Genomic DNA, 8,103 nt, shown 5'->3' on the forward strand with positions numbered 1-8,103 from the left:
TGCATGTTCTGACTGCAGGGGAACAGAGCTTGCATGAGACCAGTCTGGATTAACATCAACATACCCCACACAAATGGATCAGGAACCTAAGGGGAGGAAACATTAGTAGCGACTTGGACCTGCAAACACATCAGTGAATATTTCATTCAGCCTTTACTGAATACACAGAGCACAAGATCCTGTTGCCATCAGTTGCAGGTAACAAGTGTCTTCTATTTATAATTCAGATATTTTGACTATCACTGATATAATTTTCATTTGCCTTTGCACACACACAAGAAAAAAACACTTGCTAGAGCAAATGCTCTAAGGTTTCAATAGACGGCTAGAGGGGTATAATAAAGTAGAAAAAAATTAAGCCTTTGGAAAATTATTTTCCACAAAGGAACCTTAAAGTCCTTGGCTGAGCTAGCATACATTTGTTTTTCTGGAAAGAGCACATATACTATTGTAGTTGATTACTTTTCCAGATTTATTGGCTTTGCTCTACTCACAAAATTATCATCAGCTCTCTAACACCAATAACTGGATGAGAGTTTTCATGTCAGGGATAAGGCCTTGACTTTCCTCTAAAGCATTCCAAGTGTTTTTCCAGTATGTAGGCTTTCAAGACTGGTTCTTTTTATCAGCCTCAGAACAGAGGGAATAGTAGTGGAGTAGTGACAGTAGTAAAGAGACTTCTGAAAAAAATCACCAGCCCCATCACTGTATTCCTTGCATACTGGTCAGCAATCCTTCTTCTGTCCTCCTAGGGCAGAAAAGAAAGCTGAATCTCTCTGTAAAACCAGGGAGCGCAGACATAAATGATCTGAATGGAGGGAATGTAAGAAACAGGCAAGACTTTCTCAGAAGAGCACTGAGTCACTGGGCTGGCACCAGAGAACAGAGGCAGGAATACCCAAGCATTCAGGAACGTTCAGAATTTGGCTCAAAACTTCCATTTTCTGTAGATTTGGATCTTTTACAGCCTTGCTTTGAAGGAATGAGTTTTACCATCAGTATCTTCTAGCAAGAAAAAGAGAGGTCAAGGCATTTGGAATATCTCTTAGGAATTCTTATTTATAACAGCTCCATATGAAAATTTACCAGAGAGAGAAGCCCAGAAGCAAGGACTGTCTGTTCTCATCACAGGTTGTGCCCAGAACTGGAGAACAAATGCTTGCAAGCCCACCTATCCCTTTAACAGTATTACTGAACTATCAACATACTGAGCAGGCCATGAGACAGTAAAAGAACAAATCAGCTGAAGTTACAGGAACCCAGACTTGTAACCCTGCACCAAGGAGAAACTATTGAGTCAAAAATGCTGGACCTCAAATATACAACCTGTATTTAACACGAGGTAGTCTGATACTTAGTTAGTAGCACAAAGTATCTTCTCTACTATCATAAATTCTAATTAGCTGAATTTTGCCAGTTGTCCCTAATTTATGACCTTATTTGTTCTTACACATGAATTTGTAATATACCAATTTAGAGAGTCTCCTAGTCCTAACCCTACACATAACATTATGCATAATGCGCAGTAACCACAATTCACATCTCAACCTTGAAATATCAACATGGTAAGAAATTTATTTTTCCTTTGATTTTAATGCAAAATAACCTACTTTGTCTTCTCTAGCTGTAACCCTCACCCTCCCAAACTTCTGTGTATTATATAACACCACAGTAACCACTAGCTGCTCCATGTGATACAGCAGTGGTAAACCTCCTTTCCCAACTCCTTACTGCTCACAGCTAATGGAAGACCCAGCCAAGAAATAATTTTAAGGCCTGTGCACACTAAAGAAATAGGATGTACTTCAGGAAACCCAGAACCAAGTCCTGAGACCAGAGTCCGTACGTCTATGCAGTTTAGTGCTAAATGGTTTTATTTACTTGTGTCCAGAATGTCTTGGAATGCCTCACTAGGTCTATGCAAATATGATAAATGGCATGCAAACCCAACATGACTTGCATCTGGTCCTTTCACAGATCTTTGCCTTATGTTTCCTTTCATTTCTCTTTTTGAGGTCAATATGAGCACGTGGTCTCTCTTTCCAACATAACCATACAAATCAGCTGTGACTGGAACATGTAATGTATTCTGCAACTCCATTTACTTGTTCTGTTCTTGAGTGTGTGCCTCATACCTTTTTACTTGTCTCTTTATCCTGACATGCCCTTTATTTCGATTTAAGCCTGTGTTTATACTTGGAATCTGTTAAAATACTAACAGTAGAGTTAATCATTATTATAACAAACATGGTCTAGCTCCTCACCTTTAAGTATCTCCTGTTTTGCAGTGTATGAATCAATCTGAGAAGACACTTTTGATAGCTCTGAAATTGAAGAATTTGTCAAAAACATACCATAATTGTGACACTTCAAACACAATCCCTATTACTATACTTAATACAATTGTTTCAAAGGCTCAGGGTGTGCAAAATGTTCTACAACCACTATTACTATTTTTTAATATTTTGTATTTTTAAATTGTAGGCCACATTGCTTCCTCCTCATTTTTTATTTCGTATTTTAAAGTTGCAGTCCATGTGACTGCCTCATTTTTTCCTTCAATATGTCAAAATTTTTAATCACCTTCATCCTGAAAGAGTACTCAGAGCGCATGAAAATGCATACTGCCTACAGCCATACTGTCTCCAGCTGTGATCTTGTCAGAACTCATAAGATAAGTGGGTCTGTACTTGAGTGGCAGGGCTCTAAGAGCAGTACAAGGTAAAGTTACACTGCTAAAGCAAGGGGCGACTCTTCCCAGGGCGCTCCACCGGGCTCTGCTGCCTTGTGTAGGTTGGGTTTGGTCAAGCAGGTCAGCAGACAGAGCATGTCCTCAAAAAACCACCAGTCCCACAAAGCTGAGCAGAGTGTGACTGAGGGGCAGGCCAAGTTCCCACCTGAGTACTGGGTGTTGCTGTAGTGAGGTAGCTGGGCTTCCATGGGATTAGAAACCAACATTGCTGGACAGCTCGGAGCCACTAAAACTTCAAAATACGCTTGTCATTGTTCACTTGCTACAAAAAGTTGGTAGTCCAGAGATGCTGAATTCTAACCTGGGCAGCTCTTCTTGCTAAAGCCTATTACTTTCAGATGACCTTGTTATTGTGCTTGAATTCATGAATTGCTAAACTTAATGTACTTCTTTGTTGCCTGTGATTTGTTACAGAGTGACTTCTGCATATTGCAGAGTTTGGATAAATCAAGGTTAAAACTCCAATGAATTTTGGAATACTTGTTGATAAACAATGCTGAAGAACACAAGATATTTATCATTGTTAGTATTCACTGGCTGGGCTAATCCATATTCATAAATAATTCCTTGAATAAGTGAAGCACTAACATTTATAGTTCAGATTTGTAATTATCTCTAGGGTTACAGACAAAAGCAACACCTCCTTTGCTCTAATACTGCTCTAACCCAAGGACAAAAGAGAGAAGGAGACAGGCAGCTGTCCCTGTGCTGTGCTTGGTTTGTAAACAGCTCAAGTGCTGCTCATCACAGATGCCACAGGAGCTGTGCACACACTGTCAGCCCCTGAGCTGAGGGTCCTGGCTGGGGCTTTCCATGACAACCATATTCTGTTGATACCATGCCTAGAATAAAGTATGCAGTAAGAAAGGACAATTTCATCAGGAAAAAGGTTTTGGTGGGGTTTTTTGTTTTGTTTTGTTTTTAAACTTAAACTTCTATGATCCAGTGTTTTGTATTTGCAAAAAATATTCCATATTCTAGATATTGTTTCCAATCTTCTGTTACCAGACAGGATGTGAGATATGGAAAGGAAAGAAAAGGCAAATTATTAACAATTTTAATTGTTTTCTGCACACTGACAGATTATAAATTGCTTGTCAGCAGTGGTGCAACTAGATGGAGAGGCTGACTCTGGCTTGTGGCTGAAAATGTTTACAGAAATGCAATTTTAGCAATACAAGCCCTGATCCCAGCCACAGTGTTAAAACTAAGAAGTTGGTGTGCAAGTGTCCTTGCTGTCCCTGCCAGCTGAAGGCTCTTGAGCAGCTAGAATCAGCTTCACCACAGCCTTTTGTCACAAAAACCATGCAACGTTAGCTTAACATCACACAGAAGCAGACCCAGAATATTTTGGTTCCATATTTTGTGACAGTAACGCATGTAATACGTCTTGAAAATGCAGTAACACTTCATGCAGCAAACCTGCTGGCTGTGGAAATGCCTTTGACACTTGAAATACTCAGTATCAGTAATTCACATTAGGGAAAAAAAACCCTAAACCCCTTCTTTAAATTATATATAGCAATTCTGAAATTAAAAAACCCCAACAAAACAAAAATAAAATAAACCACCAACCCCCCACCCAGACCCCAGATTAATTGAATAAATGCAATTTGTAGCTGCATTCTAATGCCAAGCCTCAGTCTGGAACACTTTAGAGCCAAATGACAAGCTCATAAAAACAGGAATTTAAAACAAGAACTGGCATGACTGTCAAGGTAAGAATATGAATGGTTGTTCTTTAACACCTATTGAACTCTTTTCTGAGCCAATAGTAATGTATAAAAACCAGTCTATAATAAACATTTTAGATAAGATCTAATAGATTGACATTTGCATTTAACATTTTAGAGATTCAAAGTCATTTGATCAAATTAATTCCTGGTGAAACACAAATCACTTGTGGTAAAGCTATTCCATACAAAGTTCTGTTTGTGAGGGCCTCCTTAAGATATTTCCTTACTTTAGTCATGCTGTAAAAATTGTTGTGGCCATGATGAAAAAGATTGATATGGAGAACATCACAGCCCTTAAATTTTGCTTTTTACACCGCTGAGTGTCTTCTCTCCTTCTTTCTAAAAAGGTAATGGAAAAATGGCTCAAAAAAGCTGTTGCAGGTGCTAGAACAGTTCTGAAAGTCATAGCAAACTACTGAAATGAGCAGGCACTTCATTTGCCACAAGAAGAGTTTGGTATGTAACTAAAATACCCCAGATATCACTCACTATAGACAGAAAAGAAAATAAAGCCCGGCCTAAATGGAAAAGAATAACTTGTTTTCTAACCCAAAAGGCTCTACACTGGCTGGAGTCCAGGAAAGCAGCACATAGGAGTCCATTAGCTGAGATGAAGGAGGTGAGGCCTGAAAAACTAATTGTAAGAGAGCAAGGGAAATGGATTAGTAGAAGATAATGTATCAGCAACAGAAGATTGGAAGGCTAGACAAAAACAGAGTAAGAGAGTAACAGAATGAATTTGGTATCATAAAACAAGAGGTCTTAATGGCCTAATTAAGAAACCCAACAAGACCACAACTTATGATATAAAATAGGAGTTCTTCAGTGTAAAAGTGACCAAGAAATATATGGATATGCAATCTGAATGTAAGATGATAACAAGCTGCCACAGTAACACCTGTGAAAGTAACAGAGACATCATCCACTTTATTAAAAGCAGATAATGCTTGAGGGAAGAATACACAACATTAAACAGCTTTGACTACAGTATTGGCTATAATTTCGCTCAAATGTAGGGGACTGGTGAAGTCTGACTTACTTCTGCTAACAAATGAAAGCAGAGAATGGATAGAAGCCCGTAAGTGTCTATAAATACATCACAGGGATAAATGCCAGGAAGGGGAAAGATCTCTTTGTGTGAAAATAGAAAATGCTGGCACAAGAATAAAGCAGCATGAGCTTTCCCTGAATAAACTGAAAACTGGATGTCAACAGAAGTTTTTTAACCAAAGGAATGACTTTTTGTGAGTAACAACCTCCCTACAGGCACAGCAGACCCAGTCCCTTGCTGAGCTCCTAGGAAGCAGTGAGAGGAGCCTGTGCTGACTGGGAGTGTAACTTCCTCACCTCCAGGATCCTCTCCAGTTTTCTTATTACTTCAGTGCAGGCCTGGTGAAAGCCTTGGAGCTGACATAATAAGGCAAGACATAATAAGGACCTGCAGACAGAAGCTGACTGTGTGGTCTCAGAGATTTACTCTTCTCACTGCAAAAGTATTAGCATCAATCTGCCTGGCACATGAGACAGACTAATAGGAGATGTATTTGCAAGATCTGACTCCCTCAGACTTCTGAAATACAGTATCACAGACACAGCATTGCTACCCAAATTCTTTCTAATACTTCTGTCTCAATTCCAATAACAGGAACTAAAGCTGGGGCACATCAGGGAAGCTCATTGACATTGACACAAGGCAGAAAGTTGAGAAACACTTTACAGATCTAAAAATAAAACCAAGCAGACATAAACCAGTGAACTTTTTCCACAGACCTCTTTGTTTTGCTTTCACTGCTTTTTCTTTTTTTTTTTTTTTTTTTGGGGGGGGGGTGGAAGCAACCAGAAACTCAGGTGCAAGGCAATGGGAATTTGATAAATGGGAGGAGGAATACTCGAATATTCTAAGTGCCACTAAAGGACACACAGCAGTCAGACACTCCCATAGAGACCTTGCATTTCTGCTTCTGGCTAAGTTGCCATCCAGATACTCGGTTTCATCTTTTTATTAGAAAAGAAGGTAAGTAGATCTTGATTTTTCAGACATAGATGAACACTACAGTGCAGCTGGTTCAGTCTGGGGAGCAGCTCCTTCCAGTCTGCCTTCCCAACCAAAGGAGAGACTTGTTTAACCCTCCAGCACCCTGCAAGGGGCTTCCATCCCCATAGCAACTGCCCACCCACCTCTGTCCTCTCCCACCTGACTCAACTCCCCCTTGGGTCTGACCCATATGCCAAAAAATAACATCAGCACTGGTAATTGCATACTCATCTTCATGAAACAAAAGGGGCCCTAGTGGCTGCAATTTGAACTTTAAGAAACTGTGATTTAAAAACAAAGCACAAAGCCCAGCAGTTTCTGTTAGTAATTTGCATAATAATTAAAATTATATGATGCTCTTTACAGAAAAACCTTCATTATAAACAATATTTAGAGGAACAAAGTATTAATTTGACATGTGATGAGGAATTAGGTGTATCACATGTTTCCAGTTGAAATATGAAAATGATTGGGTTTTGTTATGCAAATATGCAGCATTCCACTTCTGCTAGACTACCCTTGTGAGGTTTTTGCAACAAATAATCTTAACAAATAAGATATAAAGAGAATATTAAAATATAATATATTTTTATTATAAAAGAATCCTGTGTCTGTGTTACAAAGACAACATGCCACAAAACTCACTTTATTTTTTCCTAGATAAGATGCAGTTGCCCTTGGGAGAGGCACATGCTTGCCTGGCACCTCCCACTGCTGCCAGGTAAGCCCCTGTCCCTCTTGGAGCCATCCCCCCAGCACCACTGAATTTACAAACCCCTCCAATCAGCCACCTCACCAAAGTCACTGCATGGCACCCTGTGGCTCTCCGTGCCTGCTAATCCATTCTCAGGGCTGTCCTTAAAGAATTCCCTCAAGGCAAACAGACTGCAGGCAGCATATCCTGAGCTTAATCCTCTGAACTGGTGGGAAAAACAACCACCATGCTCACCCACTCTGCATTTTGCCTGTTCTCCAGGGCACAATGACAGGCAGAAATGCAGGGGGGAAAATCATTTTCTTGTGCATTTCTTTCTGTTTCTAGATGACCTTTATTTGTGGAGTGGAGCAAACTGCAGTGCAGACTGTCAGAAGAAAACCTCACCAGGGCATTCTTTCAAGGGGACTTTTTGTTTGGTTTGTTTCTCTTAATCAAAGAAACCTAATTCGCATAGAAAGTGTCTGTTTGCTCTTTGTGTCTGGAAAAACATAAGAATTACAATGTTAACATTTCCAAATGGCAAAAAATGAATTTCAAATAGCTGGCAATGACAATGCTTGATAAACACATGCTGGCTGAAATTCATTTCTCTTTCACACCCACTATGCCTGAACTCCATATTAACCATATGTTTTTGCAGATTAAGTTTAGTTCTGTGCCTAGTTTATAAGCCCCTTTGTTACAATGCAGCTATAATAACCTAAAGTTCCTGAAAATTTAAGCTAAAGGGAAAAATAAAGCTAACTGTGAGATTTGCAAAACCATACAAGAGACAGAGCATTTGTCCTGTATAATAAAACCCTGCCAAAACTTCAAGTAAGCATTTAGTAGTGACAGTATTTTGCTATGAATCATACTGTCT

The 8,103-nt window shown here is 39.5% G+C and overlaps 1 long non-coding RNA gene across 1 annotated transcript; it reads left to right on the forward strand.

Moving 5' to 3' along the window:
* The first annotated feature begins 6,331 nt into the window (after window positions 1-6,331).
* LOC119704320 lies at window positions 6,332-7,686 on the forward strand. Its single transcript, XR_005257924.1, has 3 exons — window positions 6,332-6,502; window positions 7,184-7,244; window positions 7,566-7,686. It is a non-coding gene; the product is annotated as an uncharacterized LOC119704320 (long non-coding RNA).
* Window positions 7,687-8,103: the final 417 nt, after the last annotated feature.

Source organism: Motacilla alba, chromosome 9 (genome assembly GCF_015832195.1).
Source record: "Motacilla alba alba isolate MOTALB_02 chromosome 9, Motacilla_alba_V1.0_pri, whole genome shotgun sequence".
Classification (NCBI taxonomy): Eukaryota; Metazoa; Chordata; class Aves; order Passeriformes; family Motacillidae; genus Motacilla; species Motacilla alba.